A 25,752-nucleotide genomic window follows, 5' to 3' on the forward strand; every position below is an offset into this window, starting at 1 on the left:
TTTAGTGAACCAGTGATTTATTGGGGTTCCTTAAAGGAGCAAGGATGAGTCAGAAGAGCTCCATCCCCAAAGCCCACCCTCCCACAGATGACAAAGGTGAGAACTACAACCATGGAGGTCTTAGCACGCCTTGAAGGTAACCTGGCAAGGCAGAGCATCTTCCTCCCAGCTCAGCTCACTGGATTTTCTTCTGTCCCACTGTAGCACGGCTGGTCAGTCCTCTCGCCTGCTCAGCAGCTGTTCACTGCTTCCGTGACCCTAGTAAGTCTTGTAAATTGTATCTTTCCCAGCCTTCGTGAAGTTTGTGTACTTCCTGAGTCTCTCAAACTGCCCTCCCTACTTCCTGTAGAGACTGTTTCAATTCCTGGAATTGGTATCAACAATACTTAATCTCATGTCCATCAGGAATCCTCAGGAGCTGGGCATAGAGCTCAGAATATCCAGGGTCCAGATCCATTCCCTAACACCTGCAAAACACAACCAAAAAAAAAAAAAAAAAAACAAAAAAAAAACTCGGCAACATATGCTGACATTTCTAGCTAATAAAAAGGAGGGAGGGTATGCCGAATATTCAAACTTTTCTAAAGACAGTTTTCCAGAAGTGTGCACAGATGTTCCTTGGAGCTCAGTTTGGCTACTTATAGCTTAAAGGGGTGCTTTCTTCAAACACCGTGGCAATAAAGATTAATTACTAAGCTATTAGAACATTTTAAAAAAAGAGGTAAAAAAGGAAAAAAAAAAAAAGACACTCTTAGTATTTTTCTTGTTGGTCTGAAAAAATGCCTAACAAAAAGCATTTAAGTTAGGATTTATCCGGGACCACAGTTTGAGGGAACTCATGGCTGTCAAGGCATTTCTGTAGAGTGGGAGACAGACATGTTTGCAGTCAGCTCACGGTCTCGTTTTTCCTGTCGGGACCTCTAGTTCATGGGACGGTTCCATTCACATTCAGGTGGGCGTAGCTCGGTTGTACAGCATTTGATTGCAGGGCAGCTGTGGTGGTTAGGCTGAGAAATGCCCCCCAGGCTCCAGTACTTGTGTACTTGGTGTAAAGCTGGTGGCACTGTTTGGGGAGGTTTCGGTGTAGGGCTCTGCTAAGGAAGAAGGTCACTGGAGGCTGATTGAGGGTTTAAGAGCCTTAACCTACTTTCAGCATGCTCCTCCTCTTCATGATGGTTTGAGAGAGCCCCAACTGGGGCTTAGGGAAGGGGCCTTCCCCATGACCTAACCCCTATTGTGTTCAAAGATAGGCTGCTCTCAGCTCCTGGGAAAAGCAGAGAGTGCACTGACATCCAACCACCTGGAGATACGGAAGGTCCCTGAGTCACCCCTCCCTGCCCAGCCAATCAGTGTAACGGTCACCAGAACCACCAATCATTACGTGCCTAGTTGCTCTTGCTAGAATCTGCCTTCAAAAATTGTATAAAAAGCTCATGAAATTAGGAGAAGGGGCCGCCTCTCCTCTGAGTGCAGGACGACACCCCCCCCCCCCCCCGTGCTGGAGTCTCAGTAGGGGTCTCCCAAAGGCTCACTTTGAGTCTCACAAATTAGTTCCCCGAGCCTGCTCTCATGCCAACCCCTTGCCGTCATGAAGACAGCTTTACAGAGGTGGTTGATTCCTGCTATTCTGAATTATACTGCTTTGAAAAAAAATCTTAAAAAAAGAGATACTTGCTTTAGGCTCACAAGGAAAATAAGCAGAAAGTAAGTACAGAGAGCGCTGGCGTTCCTCCCACCCCTCCTCCACTCACAGCTTCTCCGGTCTTTAATGGTTAGCTTTTTGTACATACCATAAACAAGTAAAAATCCAAATTTTTGTTGTTTTGGTTTGGGTTTGGGTTTTTGTGTTTTTTTGAGACAAAGTTTCTCTGTGTAACTGCCCTGGCCGTCCTGGGACTCAGAGTTATGGTTATGGTTAGTCCAGGCTGGCCTTGAACTCAGAGATCTGCTTGATTCAGCTTTCTGAGTGTTGGTTTAAATAAGTGTGTCACTCAGGCCTGCCTACCCAGTCTTTTCTTATCATCACTAATGAAACAAAACTTAACTGCACATGAAGCCACTATGACATAAAGACATTGTACTGTGTGGTTCTTTTTCTATGCTTTTTCTTTTCTTCCTCCTCCTCCCTTCCCCTCCCCCTTCCCCTCCCCCTCCTCCTCCCTTCCCCTCCCCCCCCTCCTTCTTCTTCTGTGTTTCACTATGTATTCTGAGCTCGCTCGGAACTTGGTACAAAGACTAGGTTGGCCTCAAATTCACAAGATCTGCCTGTTATTGTCTCCCAAGCACTGAAATAAAAAGTGTGTGCATCCACAGCTGGGCCTTAGGTTCCACATTTATACATATTTATATGTTATTATCCCAGGGAATACATACATCATAAGTGCACATGTACATGCCATAGATTGTATATGGAGGCCAGAGGACAGCATTGTGGAGCAGATCCCCTCTGTCCGCCAGGTTATACAGGAAGCATTTCTAGCCACTGAGACACTTCAGTGCCCTTCTTTGTTTTCTGTAGTGTTTGATTTGAAACAGGGACTTGATTTGTAGCTCAGGTTGGCCTTGAACTCATATTACTTTCTACTCTAGCCTCCTTAGAATTGGATTAGTTTATCCCAGCACTCCCTAATATGCAGTGGATTTTTAAGAACTAAAGCTGTTCTAATTTCCTATTTTGTGACAAGACACATCAAACAAAATCACCTTGGGAAGAAAAGAATTTATTTGGTTTATACTTCCAAGTCCTAGTCCATCACTGAGAACGATCAGGCAGGAACCCAGGCAGGATCTTGAGGCAGAAACCACAGAAGAATACTGCTTGCTTTAGCTCATGCTCAGCCAGCTCTCTTATATAGCTCAAGATCACCTTCCAAGGGAATGGTGCCACCCACAATGGGATAGGCTCTCCTCCCATCAATTAACAAAACAATCCCTTACAGACATGCCTACAGGTTAATTTGATCTAGGCAATTCCTTAATTGAGGCTTATCACTCAGATGACTGTAGATTGTATCAAACTGACAAAGCTAAGCTGACAAAAATCCAGTGCTCTTTACATTTCCTATGTTTATATGATTAATATATTTAAACAACCAAGTGGTGTTGGCACATGCCTGCCTGCACATGAGAGACAGAGGCAGGCTAGATTCTATGAATTCAAGTTCAGCCTTATCTACACAATGAGTTCCAGGATAGTCAAAGATAACTAGAGATAGAGAAAATTTGTTTCAAAAAAGAAATATCAAAGAATAACAAATGTTTGAATGATAGCTAACCATAAATCAATAGTATTTTTGATGCACCTGCGAGTATATAAATTATGTAATTAAATAAGCTGGTCCTCCTTCTTTGTGGATTCTGTGCCTGTAGCTTCAATCTACAACAACTGAGACTTTAAAAACATGAATACTAAGATAAAATAATCCACTCAAGGAAGTTTCAGGCCACAACCGTTATTATTATTTATTGTTATTATCCTTTTTAATGTTTGGTTTTTTGAGACAGGGTGTCTTTGTGTAACCTTGGTCATCCTGAAACTTGCTTTGTAGGCCAGGGTGGCCTCAAATTCACAGAGATCCCCCTGCCTCTGCCTCCTGAATGCTGAGATTAAAGGCATGCTGTACCACACCTTGCTTTGGCCCGCACACTTACTAAGACAACTGAAGGTATAAATGCCCTTTCATTTTTGTTCAGTGACCAAGAGTGGACTAGAACCTCAGAAAGACTCTTGATACCAAAGCTCAGGGATAATGGGTTTGTTTTTTAAAGACAAACACTCTATAGATCACAATTACATTAGTCTTAGATGATGGTCTGAGTACATTTACAATGCATATCCTCCACCCCAATGACCATGGCCTCAGGATGAGGAGGATCAGGGTTTCCTCAGGTAGCAGTGACCAGGGTGCGTATGACTGACCCAGGAGACAGTTCAGGACAGCTCATTTATTGAAGTCGCAGAGCTAGCCTTTATAGCACAAGTCAAGGAGGGGGAGGAGAGGAAGAAAGATCAAAGGAGGAAGTGCTATAGTGGGGGCAGGGACTTTCCGAGTTCATCAGTTGGATTAGCAGACTTCCTGTCACATGATTTCTAACTTTGTCTTTATGGAGGTGAGAAGGCCCAAGCCTGATTTAAATAGGGAGCAGACCTCACTCCTACTGGGCTTTCAGAGAGATGTCCAGGGTATGCCCAACACTCTACCACTCCTTATGTGTCTTGGGAACCCACAGCATCACTCTTTCAGCAAAAACACAATAGTTATTTCAATCACAGCTTGACAATCATGAATTATAACGTCTTCACGTATTTAAGTTTATGCTTAGCTTGTACGTGTATTAATTATTTTGGTTACTGCATCTGGACCATGGTCAGAGTCCCAGACAATCTCTCAAATGTGTTGCTCAGGTGAATTGTGGCCTCAAGGGGTGGGTAGATGGTTGAGCAAGTTCTAAGCAGACACAAAGTGGAGTCAGAACTTCAAAGAGACCAAAGAATGAAGGCTTAGATTAAAAAGAGTTAGTCAGCCGTGGAGCTCATTTCAACATGCTCAGGAGACTCTTACACTTTCTGGGGGGACCAGATCTCTCTATGTCACTACTTGTTAACTTCTCCAATGTTCTGACCCAATAACAGTTTCTCAGAAGAAGTGAAAAGGAAAGAGAAGGGAAGAACATGTGTGCTCCTAGGTATGGTGGAGGAGAACCTTTTGATAGATGTGTGGGATAGCATAGTTGAGGCAGACACATCTGGGAGAGTCTAGAGTGGTCCTGACCCTTAATGGTGTGGGAGATGGAGAGGGGGAGGGAAGAGGGGAGAAGAGGGAGGGTAGCCAGGTACAGAAGCCAGGAGGCCAAAGTTACACAAAAATGGGCAGGTAGCCAAAAAGTCTGGATTATATAGGTACTGCAGGAGGGGCAGTCCAGCCCCTGGGTTGGAGAGTTCAGGGTGGGGGCGGAGTAAGCCAGTCATATCCTGTAATGGTAGGGACTGAGGGATGCTGGGAGAGCCTGGCTGCCGGGACCTCTTTGATGTGTCAAGTAAGCACCTCAGTTGTTTGTTCTGGCTTTGAAAGTTAATAGTGGTGACCTCAACCATAAAATTATTTTTGTTGCTACCTCATAAGTGTAATTTTGCTACTGTTATGAATCATAACTCAGATATTGGATATGCAGGATATCCAATATGTGATCTCTGTGAGAGGGTTCTTTGATCCCAAAAGGGGTCTTGACCTACAGGTTGAGAACCACTGTTCTCTGTAGTCCTGGAACTCACTGTGCAGACCAGGCTGGTCTAAAACTCACAGATCTTCCCGTCTGCTTCCCAAGTGCTGCGATTAAAGGGGTGCGACACCATACCTGGCTCATGAGAAGCATATTTTGAAGCAATGTATTCTTGGTTTTCTTCAGGGAGATAGTTTTCAGCCCCAAAGTGAAAAACCATGAGGAGTTATGTAGGAAATGTGGGTCCAAATGCAGTCCTCGTTAGTTCAAGTTTTTGTCTTCTGTTGTAGCTCAGGATGGACTCAAAAAACCATGGCATTTCTCCTGCCTCAGCCTTCCAAAGGCCGGTCTTACAAGTGTGAGTTACCACACGGCTTCTTGTCACACTCTAAATTGATGGTCTGCAGCTTGTGACTTATGTTCATTTTCCCAAGCATGAGTCAACATTCCCTCAGCCAAAGGTGTGGGAACCAAGGTCAGGGTTGGCCTTCTCTCTCAAAGTAGGTCAGCTAATCTCTGTGCAGGACAGGACTTGCTTTCCTCCCTCCCACAGCCAGCTTTCAGGAAAATTCCACTCTCATTCCTCAAGGCCTCAGGATTAGCTGCTTAATCTAGCTTTTAACATTAACAGTATTGATATTGGTGGTTTGTTTTAGACTCATTCTGCTCCCGAGGATGACCTTAAACTTCTGATCCTCAGGCATCTGCCTCCCAGTAGCTAGGATTACAGGTATGTACCACCAGACCCAGTCTATGGGGTGCTAGGGATCAAATAATAGGAAGCTCTCTGCCTTCTGAGCCACTGTTTTCTTTTATTCTACTATGCTAACACTAGTTTTCTGGGGCTGGCCCACTTTATCCTCCCTAGCTATCTTGTTTCTCTCCTGAGATATCTCAGTAGTCCAGTCTGGCCTGGAACTCACTAGCCCATGCTGGTCTGCTGGGTGCTGGGACTACAGGAGTGGACATTTCTCTTCATAGCTTCTCTTCATAGCTGACCTATCCAGGTTTTTTTTTTTTTTTTTACAGTGCTTGAAAGTTGACTGATAAATATAGGCGAAGCGCCATGCTTTAGGAGATGTTCAGTTCTTCCTGTGGTCAACTGCAGCTTGAGCAGCTTGAGAAGGTAGAGGCAAGAAAGGCAGGGCTCAAAGACAGCCTCTGTTAGTAAGTTTGAGGCTTCATGACACCTTGTCTCAAAAACAACAACAGCAACAAAACCGCAGCCCACACATATTGCATGCCTGCAATCCCAGCGCTCTGGAGGCACCAGGAAACTAAGGAAGGCTCGAGGCCAACCTGGTTTACGTGATCCACTCTGGGAAGCAGTAGAGTGGGGACTTGGGGAGAAGAGCATGAAGACTGTAACTCATTGGAATCCCAGCCAATGGGGAAAAGAGAGCAGGAATTTCTCACCATCAGGGACTTGAAAACCACAGAGTAGCCATTTTTGTTTTCTCTCTATGTTGGTGTGCCTTTCTGCAGAACGACAAATAGAAAACATCTTTGCTTTTATCCATTAATCTCTTGAATCTATTCCAGAGGGTCCTGCTTCTCGTATCCCTTCTGCGCCAGCAACCTGACCAATATGAGAAGGAATTCCGAATTCTTATGATTGCCTCAGTACTGATAAGCCAGGACAACATTCACAGAAAATGCTTTCCTTGTGCTGAGTTTTCTTGCTGAGGACAAAACTCAGGAAGTTACTGGAAGATGAGCATAGAGCAGAGGGTGGAGGACGGAGAGATTCCAAGTCCTCTGCTCACAGGATCCAGACGAGCTACCTTCCTGGCTGACTGTTGTGTTTGCCAACCTAGAAGCTCCAGTGAGCTTTGGTGTCCAGTTTTTATTAGTGCTTTAGTGCTGGGCATGATTGTTAAAGCCATGGCCCTGTAGGATTTAGTGGTTAGGGTGACTAACTCAAAGTCCCAACCACCTAATCTGATAATCACATGGTTGGTCTTTCTGAGGCTATCACGGGGTCCAAAATGAGTCACTCCCATCCTAAGAAAGATGTGTCTCCCTGGAAGTTCAAAAGGCCTTAGAGGTTCTGTGCCAGAAGCCAAGGGAATTTTTTTTTTTTTACTACACCATGCTATATCTTCATGTCATATCATGAAGGTGATATGATTTGTAGGAATCTGGCACCCTGGCTGGGATAAAATAAGAAGGCTTCAGAGGAAAGAGGGTGTATGTTTTGTCATTATTGTTTTGAGACAGGGTCTTACTCTAGAATCTAGATTGCCCTTGAACTCACAGCAATCCTCTAGGATTCTAGGATCACAGTCAAAATAGACCAGACCTATCCTGCCTTTGAAAAGAAATTCTCAGATAAGAAAAGGACAAAGAGGGGTTGGGGATTTAGCTCAGTGGTAGAGCGCCTGCCTAGGAAGCACAAGGCCCTGGGTTCGGTCCCCAACTCCGAAAAAAAAGAACCAAAAAAAAAAAAAGAAAAGGACAAAGAAGGCAATTCAGATGACACTTCTATTACTGTGACAAATTGTTTAAAAGAAAATATGGACCGATTTATTTATGTATTTATTTTTTGCCACAGTGAGTGTTGTGGATGATAAAGTGTGAAGGCTACTTTGCTCAACAGGGAAGTGTTGTGAATTCCTGCCTAATGACTTTGGGAAACTTATGTGATAGGAAGTTTCAGTAAAGGGGAAACTAAACACTGCAAGCAGAGTTTTAGGAAGCTGAGGCGCTGCTGTCACGGTGTATTTTTAAAGTATACTTTAAAATTTTAATTAATTTATTTTGTGGATGGTGTTTTGCATGTTTGAGCAAAGACCGTGTGGCTGGTAACCAAGGAGGCTAGAAAAGAGTGCAGGATTCCTTGGATCTGGGTTTACAGACAGTTGTGAGCTGCCATGTGGGTGCTGGGAATCAAACCTGGGTTCTTTGCAAGAGCTTTCAGTCTTCTTTTTTTTTTTTTTTTTGGTTCTTTTTTTCGGAGCTGGGGACCGAACCCAGGGCCTTGCGCTTCCTAGGTAAGCGCTCTACCACTGAGCTAAATCCCCAACCCCACTTTCAGTCTTCTTAAGTGATGAGTCACATCTCCAAAACATATACAACTTTCAAAAGCACAGCTCTCTTACAAGTCTAGAATGAGCATGTGCCAATGGCATTTGTTCTGATTCATTAGTGAGCTGATGTCAGTTGATCTAAAGAATTATAAGAACAAATCCAGCCGAAATGCACACAGAAACACATTTGCAAGGAGCATGGTAGTGTATATCGGGAACTGAAAGCACTTTTAGGAGGTGGAGACTGGACAATCAGCTCTAGACCAGCCTGGGCTACATGGGAAGTCTTAGGCCAATCAGGGCTACAAGAGACCTTGTTTCAAGTCAACAATGATGTATCTGCTAGGTTTGCGAGAAAATTTAAGAGGTTTTATATCTTTTTACAGACAAGAAGTGATTTGTATTCTTTTCTGGAAAAAAAATTACAACTCAAGACTGCAACTTCACAAAATACCCCCAATCAATAGTAAATACAGGTATTTAGAGGAGTTTTTTCAATACTAGAAAGGTACAAAGTGACCGAAAAATGTGGAAATCATAACTTAGTTCCTAGGTGCAGTAAGACAGTGTTGAAGTGATATAGGCAGAGTCTATATTTATGAGTCTATCGTTCAGGTGTTGACAGGAAGGACTGGCCCCGATGGCACATGGTGGCTTCAGCTGCTGTGGAGACTGAAGATGGTATAGGCCGGGGTCAGGGGAGGGCAGACCACAAGCATTGTAGGTATCCTAGGTATTTTGATATCATAAACAGATATCCATTGTCAAGACACATTACATTAATTAGGTCCGCAGGATCTTGGGCTTGTTCTTGCTGGAGCCTCCTGAGTGCTGGGATTACAATGTGTGGCCACACGGGGCGAATACCTAATGTTTACAAGAACACATTGAGTGGTGTGCTGACTAATTTTATGTCAACTTGACACAAGTCAGAACACTTGTAAAAAGGGAACTTCAAGTGACGAAATGCCCACCATATTGGCCTGTGGAACATCTTCTTGATTGATGAGGGAGAGCCCAGCTCATGGCGGGCTGGGCCACCCCTGGCCTGGTAGTCCGAGGTGCTAGAAGAAATCAGGCAGGTTGAGCCAGCCAGCTGTGGAGAACAAGACAGTGAGTAGCATTCTCTATAGCCTCTTCATCAGCTCCTCCATCCAGGTTCTGGCCCTGCCTTCCCTCAGGGATGGACAGTAATGTAGAGCTGTAAGCTGAAAGAAACTTTCTTCCCCAAGTTGTTTTTGACCATAGTGTTTGACCACAGCAAGAGAAACCCAAACTATAACAGCAAGTATGACAGAGCAGCAGGGCAGATGTTGAATGGTGCTGATAATTAAGTCACAATAATGTGCTAGTAGAGAACATAAATTTTATGGGGTGTTGCTGTTAACAAAGTCTCAATCATTCGATTTACCAATGGAGACTTGAGAGCCAGATGCTGGGGTGAAAACCTGCTAGCTGAGAGAAAACACCTACCTGACCTTCTTCCTCAGCCAACATCCCGAAAGGCAGTTCTCTGTCTCAAAAATCCCTCAAACTGCACGTCCTTCCCTTTCATTTCCTGTGCATCTCTCTCTTCATCGTCCTGACTCCTCTTTACTTTTTTTCCTACGTTCACTCCATCAACTGGTTTCTTGCTCCACCTTTTGACCTATGGTTAACTTTATTTAAACCTGTTTACAATAAGCAGAAAGTGGATTAAAGGTGTGTCTAGAGCTCAGATACACTTCAAGTATAAGCAGGTTTTCCCGATATATAACTCCATGTAGGGTTTCACAGAGTGATCAAATATCTTGCAACAATGGGGCATGCCGGGAACGGTGGTTGGGGGGCTGGGGTAGATAGTGATGCATGTCTTTAATCCCAGCATTTAAGAGGCAAAGGCAGGCAGACCTCTGTGAGTTCAAGGTCAACCTGGCCTGCATATTTAGTTCTGGGTCAGACAAGGTTACAAAGTGAAACCCTGTTTCAAAAACAAAAGTTTATAAGGTAAACATAATAATTGTACTAGATATTGACCAAAGCTCTTTTCCTAAAATAAAGTTTATGAAATATATAGTTCTATTGAGGACTTTTGTTTTCACTGGTTTGAAATTAACTAAGGAGATTGGTGACACGATTTAGTGGTAAAGGTCCCTGACACATTCAAGATCCCATCATCACAGACACTGGGTGTAGTAGCACACAATATAATCCCAGGCCTCAGGCAGAGGTGGTAGGGTCAAGAGTTCACGGCCAGCTTCTGCCACATGATGAGTTTTAGGCTATCATGGGCTACATGTTATCTGTCTTAAAATACTCTTCTGCTTTGCTCTCATAATTGTGAGTATGAGTATGTGTATTGTTTGGTTTCTTTTTATTTTTGAGGCAGCCTCATTCCTTAGCCCTGGCTGCTCTGGCATGTGCCATGCGGAGCAGATCGGGTGTGTTTCAAACCCAAACTTCCTCCAGGCCTCTGCCTCGTGTGTATTAGGATTAAAGGTATGTGTGCTATGCCTGGCTCACATTGATTTATTAATGGTGTGTGTCCGTGTGGTCTGTGTGGGTGGGTGCATATATTGAGGTCAAAGGACAATTTACAGGAGTTGGTTCTCCCTAGACTCTTGTGGGTCCCAGAGATCAAACATGGCAGCAAGCCCCCTTACCTGCTAAGTCATCTCAAAAGCCCTGGCACATGTCTCTTAACATAGTGTTGAAATACCTACAAAATGTGGGACATCTAATTTAAATGTGAATGTAGGATAAAATATCAAATTCTTCTGATGGTCAAGTGGTTCTGAAAACCCCTAAGATCCCAAGAGTCTTAAAGACATTTTCCCTTCTGAATGTGTCCTCGTATGGGGGTGAAAACCTTAACCGCACAGATTTGAAAACCTACAAAGATTCGGCCACTTAGTTAAGTTACGACCATCGGTCTTAAAACACAGTTCAACTGACTGCAGCAGGTGAATCTACCTACGTGTTTTGGTGACAGCTACCTCTATAACTGCCAAAGTATAAATTTTTTTCTTTTTGATTGCTTTTGAGACAGAGTTTCTCTGTATAGCCCTGGCTGTCCTAGAACTCACTTTGTAGACAAAGCTGACCTTGAACTCCCAGAGATCCACCTTCCTCTGCCTTCCAATCAACGAGATTAAAGTGTGTACTACTACTGCCCAGCTTCTTTTATATCTTTTTTAAAGATTTATTTATTTTATGTATACGAGTACACTGTAGCTTTCTTCAGACACACCAGATCCCATTACAGATAGTTGTGAGCCATTGTGTAGTTGCTGGGATTTGAACTCAGGACCTCTGGAAGAGCAGTCAGTGCTCTTAACCGCTGAGCCATCTCTCTAGCCCCCTTTTATATCTTTTAAAAGAGCTAAACATTGAGAAATATGAGGCATGAAAGCATCAGGAAGTTTTATTTCTGGGTCAGAGGGGGACTAGATGGAGAGAGGAGGAAGTACTGAGGGGACAGAGGGGTGTAATGCTATTTGTGTCCTTGTAAACTTCAACCGTCAATTGACATAGCCTAGAATCACCTGAAAGAAAAGTCTCATTTGAGTAAATTGTTTATATTGGTCCACAGTCATGCTTTTGAGGGATTGTCTTGATTGTGAATTGATGTAGGAGGGTCAGCCCACTGTGGGTGGAGACATTCCCTGGACCTGTAGGCCTGGGCTGTGTAGATAGGGTGTGACCCAAGGGAGAGTCTGAGCAGCCAGGAAGCAGCCTTCCTCCATGGTTTCTGCTTCAAGCTGTTGCTTCAGTTTCTATCCTGACCACCACCAGTAATGGAGTATGACTTGGAAGTATAAGCCAAATAAATCCTTTCCTCTGTGAAGCTGCCTTCTGTCACGGTGTTTTATCACAGCAATAGTGCGGGAGCCAGAACAATGCAAATAAAAATATCACAATGAGGCCCTTGTGTGTTAAAGAACAAAAGAAACAGTAATGGGAGTAAACCCTAGCCTACTGGATTTGGGGCCTGCTCTGCAGTAGAGAATCTGGTATTTTAAACCTGGTCAAAAGACCATGGCTTTGGGGGTCATGGGCAGCGACTCTTGCTATTGCTGCTTTGCTAACTGGACACAGCATCAAGGTGTCTTCTCGACATTTATCTTCAGGTTCATAGGCTAACCCTACTCTCAGCCTTGGCCACAGAAGCTCCTCTTTAAATGCCCATCAAGTGAGTGCTTAGCAGCAAATGGTATCAAAACCACCCAAGCTCAGCAAACACTGTGGGTCTTAATGTTACGTGGTTGAGCAGGAGCAATTTTCCTCAGCAGTGTTGCTATGGTAACTTGCTCATGCTCCTTCCACGAATGGAGCCAACACTCTAGCCATGTTACTCTTCCCCTCACCCCAAGGCAGAGGTTTCTCTGTGCAGCTCTGGCTGTCCTGTAACTTACTCTGTAGACCAGGCTGGCCTTGAACTTTTGAGCTCTCCCTGCCTCTGCCTCCTGAGTGCCTGGATTAAAGGTGAGCACTACCACTGCTCAGTTTGACACATTGTTAATCATATCAGGGCACATGAAAATGTCTTAGAAATAAGCAAATAAGGGTCTGGGGAGTAGCTCATTGAAAGAGGGCCTGGTTCTGAGCAGCACATAATGCACTTATGTCTGATTTCCCTTCTATGAGGTATGAGAAGGGGCAGTTATGAAAATCAAAGATGATCTTCTGAGGCTACTTTATCCATCACTAGGCTTAAAGTCCATTTATATTGGAGCATATGGCATTTTTGATTGATTGATTAATTGATTAATTTGGGATAAGGTCTCACAGTATAGTCCCAGCTACTTTGGAATTCACTATGCAGGCTCACAGAGAGCCACTTCTCTTTGCTTCTTTCCAGAGCTGTTGTCTAGCAGTTTCCTCCAAGACTGAAACATTCCATCCCGCAGGGAAGCTCATTAAGACAGTAAACAGCCCAAAATAGCTTTAGGAAGGCCCTGAAATTAACCAGGTTCTCCAAGTCCCTCCTCTACAAGATAAACAGAAAATAACCGCAGAGAGTCATTCTCAGAAAAGCCTAGCTGCAAGAAGACTCTGCCGGCACACGGTAGAAGGAATGAATTGATTAATACAATGGGTCCTCTGGCCTCCATACATGTATTAGTTAGGGCGCTCTCTCTCTCTTCTCTCTCTCTCTCTCTCTCTCTCTCTCTCTCTCTCTCTCTCTCTCTCTCTCTACTCACCAGTAGAAGGTATGTCCTTGATTTAAGGTGGATCTTCCCACATCAAAAGATCCAGATTTAAGGTGGATCGTCCCACTTCAGATGATTGAGATAAGGGAAATCCCTGATAGGTGTGTTGAACTACTTTGGTTTTAGATGATTTCAGATGTAGTCAAGTTGACAACTAAGAATGCCATTACAACATACATGCTGTCTTAGTGAGGTTTTGTATTGCTGTGGAGAGATACCATGACTAAGGCAACTCAAGGAAGGACAACATTTAATTGGGGCTGCATTACAGGGTGAGGTTCAATTATCAAGGCAGAACATGGCAGTATCCAGGCAGGCGTGGTGCCGAAGGAGCTGAGAGTTCTACATCTTCATCTGAAGACTGCCAGAAGACTGGCTCCCACATGACTAGGAAGAGGGTCTCATTTCCCACTCCCACAGTTACGTGCTTCCTCCGACAAGAGGTATTTAAGCTAAACCTCTTAAAAGTGTCACTCCTGGGCCAAGCATACCACATTACAACTTCCTGGTCCCCATAGGTTTCTTCAAATGCATGACTCTATGGGGGCCATATCTAGCCATAGCATAATCAAAAAATACATTTAGTTCAACTTTCAAAGTCCCCATAGTCGATAGCAGTTTCAATGATGGTAAAACTCCAACATTTAAAGTCTCTTCTGGAATTAATCCAATCACTTAACTGTAATCTCCAAAGCAAGGCAAGAAAACAGCAAACGCCAACCTGTGCATCATGTTCAATGTCAAAGCATCTTCAGATCTCCAACTCCCTTTTCATCTTTGTTGACTGAAACAAAGTTCTTTCTCCTGGGCTGGTTCTACTCCCTGTTAGCAGCTCCTCCACAGGTGTCTGATGGCCATTACTGGTTGTCAACTTTACAGTATTTGGAATGAGCTACAATCTAAGCTAGAATTGGAGGGCACACCTGTGATCCAGATCTTGATGCTGCAAGACACAGGCTTTTGACCTGGATCTTGACATGATTTTGATTCACATCTTGAGGCATAGTGGCCATGAAAATTCTTAGATGCAGGAAAGGTAGTACATGCCTTTAATCCCAGGAGACTAAGGCAAAGGGATCTCTGAGGTCAGGGACAAAACAAGTCCCAGATCCAGGTGTAGTGGCACACATTTTTAATCTGGGCTACAACTTCTGCTGGAGACCTACAAAAGGACATTGTTAGAAGGAAGACTTGCTCGTCTCATCCTGCCTGCACTTCTTGCCAGCACATCTGTTGGGAATCTACATCTACAGCAGGCCAGCTGAAACAACTAGTCTTGTGGGATTGACCAACTACTAGATCCTTGGACTTTCCATTCACAGATAATTATTGTTGGGGGGTTGGACTGCAGACTGTAAGTCATCATAACAAATTTCCTTACTATAGAGAGACTATCCATAAGTTCTGTGACTCTGGAGAACACTGACTAATACAGTATCCCACAGCTCTGGCATCTTTAACATCTTGGGTTCTCCAACTTCAACTTCACAGCTTCTTGTTCCAATGTTTGGGCTCCACATGTGATCTTCTGGGCTCCTCTGAAGGGCTGGTGTCACTTTTCTGCCCTCTGTAGCACTCTAAGCTCAGGTTGACTCCACTCAACTGCTGTTGTTGTTCTTGGTGGTCATTCCATAGTACTGGCATCTCCAATATGTTGGAGCCTTCTGCTGCAACTAGGCTTCACCAATAGCCTCTCACAGGTTCTCTTCATGTTGCCATTTCTCAAGTTCTTTGCATGATCCCTTCAGTCCTAGGCCATCAACTGCAACTGAGGCTGCATTTTCACCAATGGCCTTCCAAAGCCTCTCCCAGTGCCAAGCCTCAGCTGCTCTTCATGACCCCTTTATTTCTTCAAAAACAGTGTCAACTGGGTGACTCTTACACATTACCAAGTACAGCTGAGGCACAGGGTACAACCTTGGTCATCTCTGCAACACAGTGTCTTTGTGCCTCAGAAAACACTTCCTAGAAAATTTTATCTCAATGATGCTCTTAATCCACTATTAGCTCCAGCTAGCCAGCATCAATTGTTCCAGTAGTCCCTTCCATTATGGATTTCAAATCCAGAGCCACATGGCCAAAGCTGCCAAGCTCTGCTGCTTGCTGGGGCTGAAACATGGCCCCCTTATTCTATTACCAGCTTTCTGTTTTCCAGTTGCCTCACTGCCTAAGTTTGGCTTTCCTGAAACTTGCTCTGTAGGTTGATTGACCTTGAACTCCGATCTGCATGGCTTTGTCTCCTGAATGCTGGGATTAAAGGATGTACAATGTCTGGGTTTATGCTTTTTACCTCATGGTACATGGAATAGTGCATAAGAGGCAGAAAAAAATGTAAGAAACAAAGGATGGAGACAAGAGCTCTGAAATCTTGTGGAAGTGACATGGCTATCATTATAGTCCTAATCTCATGGTGGCTGTAGTTATCTAATGCAAGACCTGCAATCAGCAAGCCAGCCAAAATCCCAGGCTAGATGAATGTCCTAGTTAGCATGAACTCCTCAATTTGACACAGTCTAGAATCACCAGGAAAAGAATTCCAATTGAATAGTTTCTATCAGGACAGCTTGTGGCACGTCTGTGAAGGATTTCTTGACTGTTATTTTATGTAGGAAGGGACAGACCATTGTGCCATTGTGGGTGGCACCATTCTCTGGGCAGCTGATCCTGGGATCTGTACGGAAGCTAGCAGACCATAACCAGCAAATGAACTCAGAAGTCCTTTCTCCTCTAGGTTGTATTTGGTTAGAGTTTCAACATAGCAACGGAATGAATGGGAACAATGGAGAAGCTTCGCTCTGGGCTCCACTGCTTACTGGGGAGCTGTTGGTAATTGGCAGCTGCTAGAGGAGGGAGAATTCGTGCGTGCCTGCGTGAGTTTTTCATGCTACAAGAGATGGCCCCATGCCCGTGCAATAACTGACCTTAGCATGCTATTTTACAAAGATAGATACAGAGAGAGAGAGAGAGAGAGAGAGAGAGAGAGAGAGAGAGAGAGAGAAAATAAATAAGACATGAAGTTGGAAGGTGGATATGTTTTGGGAGACATGGAAGGCGTTAGAGGAGGGCAATGGGTTGTGTGGATACGACATTTCACTCATCCAATCTAAAAAAAAAAAAAAAAAAAAGAGTACACAGAACCATACAAAAAAATGACACCTGTTATATCACTACATGTAGAATTTCCAATGAACGTATTTAATTTGAATGATGCTGTATTCTGGAGTCAGACTGTTTTTTTAATTGTTGTTCTTTTTGTTTCAAACTTTAATTTTATCATTAAATAACTGTATAGCCTGGGGCAGGATTTCAACTGAGAACAACATTACTTTTTTCCTTATAAGATTGCTGTGAAGATTAAATGAGACAATTTTCTTCCACTTTTTAGAAAAGGCACAACCTAAATAAAGCAAATAAATGAAATTAACTACTCTTTTCTTTCTGGCTCATAAATATTGATATTTCCCAAGGTCTGGTTTGACTTCTATTTTATTATGCCTTAAATGCTCAAAGGATAATCATGATTTCCAAGTCTATCTATGCTATAAACTACCAGCTTTGTATTTCTAATTGAGTTCTCTATGCATTTCCTGTGTCTTTTATACAAGCAGGAAATTTAAGCCAGAGATGATTTGAGTATAGTCAAATATACTTCTTGCAGTTGATTTTACATCTTAAACTTTATTTATTAAGTAATCAGTTGTACTTGGGAATGAACGCAGGGTTTCATGAATGCTAGGCAAGCATCCAGTGATGAACTTGTATATCCATCCTCAATATATTAAATTTAAAATTAATTTAATTAGGGAGCTGGAGAGATGGCTCAGTGGTTAAGAGCACTGACTGCCCTTCCAGAGGTCCTAAATTCAAATCCTAGCAACCACATGGTGGCTCACAACCATCTATAATGGGATCTCATATCCTCTTCTGGTATGTCTGAAGACAGCTACAGTGTAATTATAGTAAATAAATAAATAAATTTTTAAAAAGTAATTTAATTAGATGATATATGTATTTGTTAACCTTCTTACTGCTGTGACAAAATATCTGACATGAAGTAATTTAAAGTATGGAGGACTTATTTTGGCTCATGGCTTGAGGGACTACAGTCCACAGAGAAGGCAAAGCAGTATGAATGTGATGTAGCTAGTAGCCTTTATCACAGTTGGCGTTTTAGCTAATTTTCTCCTCCAGTGAAGAGATCCCATGACCAAAGCAACTGATAAAAGAAAGCATTTAATTAGGGGCTTGCTTATCGTTTCAGAGGGTGTGGTTGTTTGAATGACAATGCCACACCTTCATGGGCTCACATGACTGAAGGCTTAGTCCTCAGGTGGTGAAACTGGATGAGATTAGGAGGTATGACCTAGGAGGAGGAGGTATGTCAAAGGTGCATGTCACTGTGGTTTCAAAACCTATTCCATGCCTAACCTCTCACTCTTTGTGGCTGTCTACAGATCAGGATATAAGGCTCTCAACTACTGCTCTAGGGCCGCACCCATAGGCTTCTTACCATAGCGATCATCAACTACCCTCCTAAGCTGTAAGCAAGTCCTCAACTAAGTGCTTTCTTCTGTAAGAGTTGCCTTGGTCATGGTGTCTCTTCACATCAATAGACCAGTAGCTAAGACAGAGAGTGAGTCTATAACCATCAAGAATGGCAGTCTGGTAAGAGGCCAGTCAACATTGCATGGGAGCAATAGCACAGAGCTTACATTTGATCTGCAAATTGGAGGCAGAAATAGAGAAATCGGGCCTGGTGTGGATTTTTCAAACCTCAAAGTTTACCCCCAGTGACACATCTCCAAGGCCATAACTCCTAATCCTTCCCCCCATAGTTCAGCATTCCAATTTATGAGCCTATGGGGGTAATTCTTATTCAGACTACCATAGTTGGGAAACAAGAAAAAGAATGCTGGTATTTATTAGGCTTTCTGTTATAGATTGAATGAAAAATGTCCGACGTAGGCTCATATATTTGAACACTTGCTCCCAATCTGGTGGTGCTGTGTGGAGACATTTGACAGTACAACGGTGGAGTGTGTTGCACAGGGCAGCCTGGCTGGAGGAGGAAGTTCCACACTGGGGCCTGCTTTCATGCTTTCAGCTTTCATGGCCTTGGCCCGCTTACTGCTTGCTCTCTGCTTCCTATGTGCAATTGAGATGCGATCTCTCAGCTTTTTAGTCCTTCTTTCTCTGTGATTATGAACAGCTAGTCTTCTGGAACTGCAAGCCAGAATAAACTCTTCCTTAAGTTACTTCCAGTTACAGCATTTCATCACGCGACAGGAAATAACGAATAGACTTCCTCAAATGTTTCCTTGTATTTACTTCCTACTCTATTATAAAGCAATTCTTGGCAACTGTCTTCGTTTCTATTGGTGAGGGAAGACACCATGACCAAAGCAACTCTTATAAAGGACAACATTTAATCTGGGCTGCCTTCCAGTTCAGAGGTTCAGTCTATTATTGTCATGAGGGAAAGCATGGTGGCATGTATTCAGACATAATGCTGGGAGAGAGCTCTGAGTTCTGCGTCCAGATCAGCAGGTAGCAGGAAGAGACACTGGGCCTGCCTTGAACATTTGAAACCTCACAGTCCATCCCCAGTGACGCAATTCTCCTAAAAAAAGGCCATATTTACTTCAATAAGGTCATATCCCCTGATAGTGCCACGCCCTATGAGCATGGGGACCATTTCCATTGAAACCACCATAGCACTTATCTCAGGTACTTTTAAATTGCTGTGATAAAACACCATGACCAAGGCAATTAAGAAAAGAAAGCATTTAATTGGGCTTACAGAGGGTTTCAGAGGGATGGGAGTCCGTTACCATTATAGTAGGGAGAATGGCAGCGGACATGTAGGCCCAGTGCCAGAGCAGCAGCTGAGAGCTCACATTCGAGCTCAAAAATAGGAAGCAGAGAGTTCATCAGAGATGGCTGGAGGGTTTTAAAGCCTCATAATCCAGCTTATATGAGACACATCTTCCAACAAGGCTATACCTCCCAGTCCTTCCTAAACAGTTCCACTATCTGGGGACCAATATTCAAACATATGAGTCTGTGGGGCCATCCTCATTCCAACCACCACAGCAACTATGAAGTCCTTGTAAGCACAGCTAGCTTTGCTGATTTCCCAAGTAACCTCAGAGAACCCCTCAGGGATTTAGAGAAGTACAAAGTAAAGGGTTATGATTATCTAATTTAAAGAACGAGGCAGTATGACTATGATTAGATTGGCCTCTTCTGTGAGTTAAGGCCGGACGTCTGGGCAGTTGAATCAAGTCAGGTGTAAGTACTTATGATTAGAACTTGCTCAACATGCTTAATCTAGAGTTATGGATTCATATTTTGGCATCCTATTTTATCAGTGCTAGAGTGTCCAGAAGAGAATCTGATGCAACCAGGGAGGCAGAAGCAAAACCCTAGGAGTTCCCTGACTCAGATGTGGGATCAGGGAGGCCGGCATTGTCTGGGTCATGCTGCCTCCTTCATTTCACCTTTAGCTTTCTTAGCTGCCAACTCTGCTTGAGCAACCATAACCACAAGCAACCAACCAACAGAAGCATGACCGCTCACGAGGGGTGGGGACAACAGAAGCAGCACATCCCCTTTGCCATTCTTCCTTCTTAAGCAGTGACTGGGCCTGATGCTTCTGCTTACTTAGCTGGTGACTCCTTCCCTTTCGGTCTAGCTACCTGGAGTGGGCTACTGTTTCATTGCTTCTAAAGGCAGATATAGGGGGCAGGACTCATGAGGGTGCCCAATCCTCTTACCACATCCTCAGTGGTTACCTTTCAGTGGTTCAGGAAGTGGGTCCTGAGTCGTGATGATGAGATTTTACATTTGTTCTCTGATCTGTCTAAATATAAAAGAATAGTGACAGTGTCAGTAATAAAATGGCAGCTCACTGTGGAAAGTGGCAATATAGTTCTATTACAAGCCATGGAAAACTGGGATCTAGAAGCAGAGTACACGGTTCAAACTCCTTATACTATGTACAAAAAAAATCCAACTCACCAGGACTGCTGGCCCATGCTTACAATCCCAGACACCCAGGAGGCTGGGGATTTCAAATCCAAAGCTGTCTGGGCCTCACTGAGTTAAAGCCGTCTTAGATAGTTTTTAGGCCTTGTGGCAAAAAATTTAAAAAGAAAAAAACAAAGGTCAAGTAAATAAAAATAATAGAAAGTAAGAGAGTTCTGGGCACATGACTTAATGGTAGAAAATAAAACAAAATACCTTCAAAGCAGATTAAGGACATAAGCAAACACACACTGAAACTAAAACCACAAATGAGAAAATGTAGTGGAAGCCTTCATAAAATTGGTCATAACAGTACAATTGAAAAACTAAAAAGTAAGCCCCTCTTAATCAGTTTTAGGTACTGAGGCATTTGTGTGTGCTCCAGGCTCAGAACATACATTTATTATTTAAACATCACCCCTCCACACACACAAAGAAAAAAAACCCTGGAAATTTACAAATCCCCTGTAGACTTCTTTTCGGTTGTTCACTTCCTCTTTTTATACAATCACCCAGTGAAACAGCCAAGACTGACCCTGTAGCCTACTATCCTGCCGAAGCCCAGGAAGAACCCAGAGCCTCGGGGCTTCCTGCAGACCAGAAATCTATATTCAGACCACAGGACTTGTCCCACGACTTCTGTGGTTTCTTGCTCAAGCTCTTTTTGTTCAGATGTAAGCAGTTCAAGGTGCTGAGGCTGTTGAGTTTTTGATAAGGTTGGTTTGTCTTTTTCCCCTCTCTTTGCACTCATCTGGACCAGCACTGCCTCTTCTCCTCTCAGGGAAAGACTGAGGCCCACAGAAGTCAGTCTTAGAGGCACCTTCACCCCATAGCTGGCCTGCATCTGCAGGGCCAGGTTTTCTTGGAGCTACTTGGGCTCCACCAGTGAAATCCAATCTTGCTGAAACCATGAATTTTGATGTTATACAGGGTAGGCTAGTGCACATGATCTGGTCTCAGAAGATCCATCACTAAGCAGAAGTAAAGTAGGCACATGTAGGGAAAGATGGTTCACTGGTTGTCCCAGTTGTTTAAAACTGTTTGCTCTTCTGGAGAACCTACGTTTGATTCGCCCAGACCTACATAAAGGCTCACCTGGGTGACTTTTAAACTACCAAGTTCGGCTGACAGCATGAGGCAGCACAATCTTGGTCACCTCTGAAACAGTAAGGAAACACTTCCCAAAAGATTTCACCTCAATGATGCTGGTCTCTTCTTAATCCCAGACGGTTCTTCAGCTCCAGCTCACCGAACACCACAGATATTTCACACGAATGGCCTGATAGTCTCTGCTTCCCTCTGAAGAAACTTTACAAGCGAGGCCTCCATCATCTGCACTGCTCGCCCCATTCTTATTTCTCTAGCTTCTCCATAACAGCTCACTGGTTTCTCATCGCTCAGAGGCTCTATTCCAAAGTCTTTCCAATCCGCCCCAATCAACATGTCCAGGTTTGTCACAGGAATCCTGGGGCTAGAGCAGGAACATGGGAGCTCATGTTTTCTTTCTTTTCCTCTTTCTTTCCTTCCTCCTCTTTCCTTTCATTTGTTTCGAGTCAGAGTTTCTCTGTGTAATCAAGGCTGTCTTAGAACTCACTCTGTAGACCAGGCTGGCTTAAACTCACACTAGCTGGGTGTCTCTCTTTTTAAGGTCTCTTGTTAGATTAAGTCAAGTCTACTTCAAGATATTCTCCCTGTCAACTCTAAATCAATCTAGGATCTTAATTACGTCTTAATTACACCTTTCCCTTTCTCTCTCTCTCTCTTTTTTTTTTTTTTTTTTGAAACATGGTTTCTCTATGTAGCCCTGGGTATCCTAGAACTTGCTCTGTAAACCAGGCTGGCTTTGAAGTCATGGATTTTCATGCCCTTGCCTTCGGGAGTGCTGGGATCACAAATCCCACCACATTTAAGCCATATGGATTACAGGGTATGAACAGAATTTGGGAGGAGGGGGGTGATGTGTTCATCTCATGGTTCTGGCAATTCTGGGTTGATGCTATCACCTAATAGCAGAGCCCTTGCCTAGCTTGTGGATGGGCTGGCACTGGAAAGATTCTGGATACTGTACCATATTTCATGTCCCCAGTGGGTTGCTTCTTCAATTTTAAATCCCTTGGGTTTGCCTGTTTAATGTCCTTTGTTGAAGAGTCAAGTACAGGACAGTAATTAAAGCTGTGAGCTTCTTTGGAGAGAAGAGTCTCAAGCTCCAGATGATCTGGGAGCCCATGGCCCCAGGTTGTCCTTGTTCTCTCAAGATCTCCCTCATCCTCCCTGAGTGCCGCTGGGAGTTGAGCCACATCTGCCTATGGGAGTATAGATTTCCTCAGCCCTGACAGCTACTTAAGTTTTGGAACACAGTGATTGCTTAAATTACTATTGAATAAATACTTTAAGGGAGAAATTAAGTTTAAGGGATTAAATTTCCCACCCATTTTTTTCCTGGCCCTTACTGATATACAAAAAGCATATTTAGGATCTTTTCTACAGTCTGAGTCAGTAATTGTTTGGTGGAACAGTAATTATTATCTGTATTTCAGAGATACGTGAGTTTATGAGGTGTGAGGGTATGACTGGTAGTACTTGCTCTGTTACAGATTACCCCCCCCCAAAGATGTTTATCTCCACCTCTTGTGATTAATACAATTAGTTTAGTGAACTTTAAGTGATACCTGTAAGCAACACTTGAGAGGTTGAGGCCGACTGATTTCAAATTCCAGACCTGTGTGGGCTACGTGGCAAGTTCAATGCTAGACTGAACTAAATTGCATGAATCTTCCTCAACATTACAAAACAAAAAGATAAAAATTAACAAAAATTAATGTTAATAATTTTCCGTACTCTAGGCTTCTAGACTTTATGGAAAAGTCTTTTCGCTTTTTAAGCACTCACCTACTTCTTTTCTCAAGTTTCATGGAGGGGTGGCTACTGAGGAATCTCCATGCAAAAACAAAACAAAACAAAAAAACACCTCGAGGATTAAAAAAGAGGCAACCGGAAAAAAATTCACCTCCGGACGCGATTGAAAAGACCGCAGCGCCACCACGGCAGACGGGCCTCATTTTTCAAGGCAGGAGGCGTGGCCAAAATCCCTCATTCAAATAAAAAACCAGGAGATTTGCATGGAGAATAGGCATCGCGCGCTCTCATTGGCCGATCGCGCAGTGGGTGGAGTACATAGTGCGCCCACGAAGCTCCGCCCCCACCTATTTGCATAACGGCCCCGGCGCGTGCTGGGGAGAAGCGGGTTTGTTTTTGAATCTGCGGTGGCGGCGAGTGGAGCGCACGGCTGAGACGGCAGCGTCCGGGACGGCTGCGCGGGACGGCTGCGTAGGAAGGAACTCGGGTCCCAGGCCCTCACCTCCCGCCCCCGAAGGTATATGCGAGTGCCAGGGGCTGTTCTAACCACAGTCGGCGAAATGACTATTGTATTTCGGAAGAGTCAAGACCGCATTATGGCGGCTGCGGGAGTTGAGTGTGCGCCTGCGCGGTTGCGAAGCTGCGGGCGGGCGCTGCATGGGAGCACGTGATCGCTGGGGGTCGGGCTCTAGCTGCAGTTGAGCAGCTGTCCGGGCGGTGGCTGCGCAAGCGCAATATTCATTTTCAAGAGCTAATGTTCTTGTTGGACGCCATTTGGGTTCTAGATTTAATTTTTCTCATTCTCGAGGGGGTTTCGTCTCGTGCCTCTTCTTTTCACATTTTCCGAGGGAAACGTTTCTCTCGTGTCTTAAACCTTCCCGCACCTCAAAATTCTTAGTTTCTCTGACTGTCTCACCGGTGCAGACTTGATTTTTTGGTACAAATTGTCTCTTGTGGTTCTCGATTATAATTTCACGTTTAGTTAGGTGTTTCTGGATTTGCATTGCATTAAGGGAGATAAGATCAGCACCTAGTGGTGTTCTCGGGGGAAGTGCATTTACTTCAGCTGCACTTTTGTAAATACATTTTTAACCCTGTGGTTACCAGTTCGCTTTTGGATGTGCAGTGTTTACAAAATAGAAACTTAGAAAAATAGAAACCATTTTATTTTTGTATTGTTTAGTTTCCGAGGAGAATTAGAAAATGTACAAATTGGGTTGAAATCTCAGTTTTTTCAGGTATTCTATCTTTTCTTTTAAAGAAAATATTTCATCTGGTCAATGAAGTTTTAATCCTGAACAGTTTGCCAAGTACTTGAATCTTTTGTTTTTAGTTTTAGTATTTTTTCAGTTATTTAAATATTAAAAATGAACTCGTTTTCTCATCATTTTGTAATGACGTATAAGCTATTATACCTGATACCGGTTTTTGATGAAGAATTTTACAAATAATTCCAAGTTATATTGAGGCCTTTATGTATTCAGGGAATCAATTAAAATTTTTGAGTTTTTAAAAAAATATGTGCACTGTAGTATATGTGTATGATTGTATGCTTTACATATTTTTTAGCTGTATATGTTCTGGTTTTAGTTTCTTAAAATAACTGGTGTGCTACTGATTAAAGTTGTGGTGCCACTAAATTTCAGTTGTACGTAGAATAATTGGGTCAATATACATATAATTTAAAATATCATTTTTTTATTCTGCCACTTGTTTCTTACTGGTCTAAAAACTTGTAAATGGTTTCATAAACTTTATCTGTCATTCACATGTACAGTCCCTTTTTAGTTGATTATGTAACCCAAGTTTAACTCAGTCTGTTGTCAAGTTAAAGTGTTGTTTTATATAATGTCGATTGGTTTGGGGTATCTCTATTACCTGAAACAAGTACTATTAGAAATAGCAGGGTATAAGTGAAAGGAGCTTTTTTCTTTTTTCTTTTTTTTTTTTTTAAATGATGTGACATATGGCATCGAATGGAAGGATGAGGAAGATCTTGTCTTTTCTCCCCCTGTAGCAAGCAGGTCTAAATTTGATGTAATGGGACTCTTGAGCCTCTGTTGTCTTGTAAAAGGAATGGAGGCAGTTCTGCCTTTTTGAGACTTTGATGCTTCTGAGGCGGTTCCCCTCACCCCATGTTTGTACTCCTAGTACTTGGGTTTATGTATTTAAAATTACACTTTTCTTTGAATGCATGGGTAACTGTGTCATGAATTAATATTGAAGATCATAGAGGCACTGGAAAACTGTATAACATTCAATTTCAATATCGATGGCACAGTTTTACTACTATATTTCTTTTTTTTTTTTTTTTTTTGGTTCTTTTTTTCGGAGCTGGGGACCGAACCCAGGGCCTTGCGCTTCCTAGGTAAGCACTCTACCACTGAGCTAAATCCCCAGCCCCCGCTACTATATTTCTTAGAAGGCAA

General features: G+C 43.2%; 1 protein-coding gene and 1 long non-coding RNA gene across 13 annotated transcripts in view; one reads left to right on the forward strand and one right to left on the reverse strand.

Annotated features, from left to right (window-relative positions):
- LOC102549638 (uncharacterized) lies at positions 1–23,888 on the reverse strand. Of its 12 annotated transcripts, XR_010065978.1 has the most exons (5): positions 23,357–23,888; positions 23,137–23,239; positions 20,236–20,303; positions 9,723–9,919; positions 8,597–9,345 (listed from the first exon to the last, which is right to left on the reverse strand). It is a non-coding gene; the product is annotated as an uncharacterized LOC102549638 (long non-coding RNA). The 12 variants fall into 12 exon arrangements; XR_010065976.1 differs by lacking the exons at positions 8,597–9,345; positions 23,137–23,239 and adding an exon at positions 1–467; XR_010065982.1 differs by lacking the exons at positions 8,597–9,345; positions 23,357–23,888 and adding an exon at positions 1–467 and having other exon boundaries at positions 20,462–23,347.
- Positions 23,688–25,752, forward strand: part of Atf7ip (activating transcription factor 7 interacting protein) — an 85,750-nt gene continuing 83,685 nt past the window's right edge. Inside the window, exon 1 of the mRNA NM_001107893.2 lies at positions 23,688–23,840. The gene's annotated coding sequence lies outside the window, so the exon portion shown is untranslated. The remainder of the gene's footprint in view (positions 23,841–25,752) is intronic.

Source organism: Rattus norvegicus, chromosome 4 (genome assembly GCF_036323735.1).
Source record: "Rattus norvegicus strain BN/NHsdMcwi chromosome 4, GRCr8, whole genome shotgun sequence".
Taxonomy (NCBI): domain Eukaryota; kingdom Metazoa; phylum Chordata; class Mammalia; order Rodentia; family Muridae; genus Rattus; species Rattus norvegicus.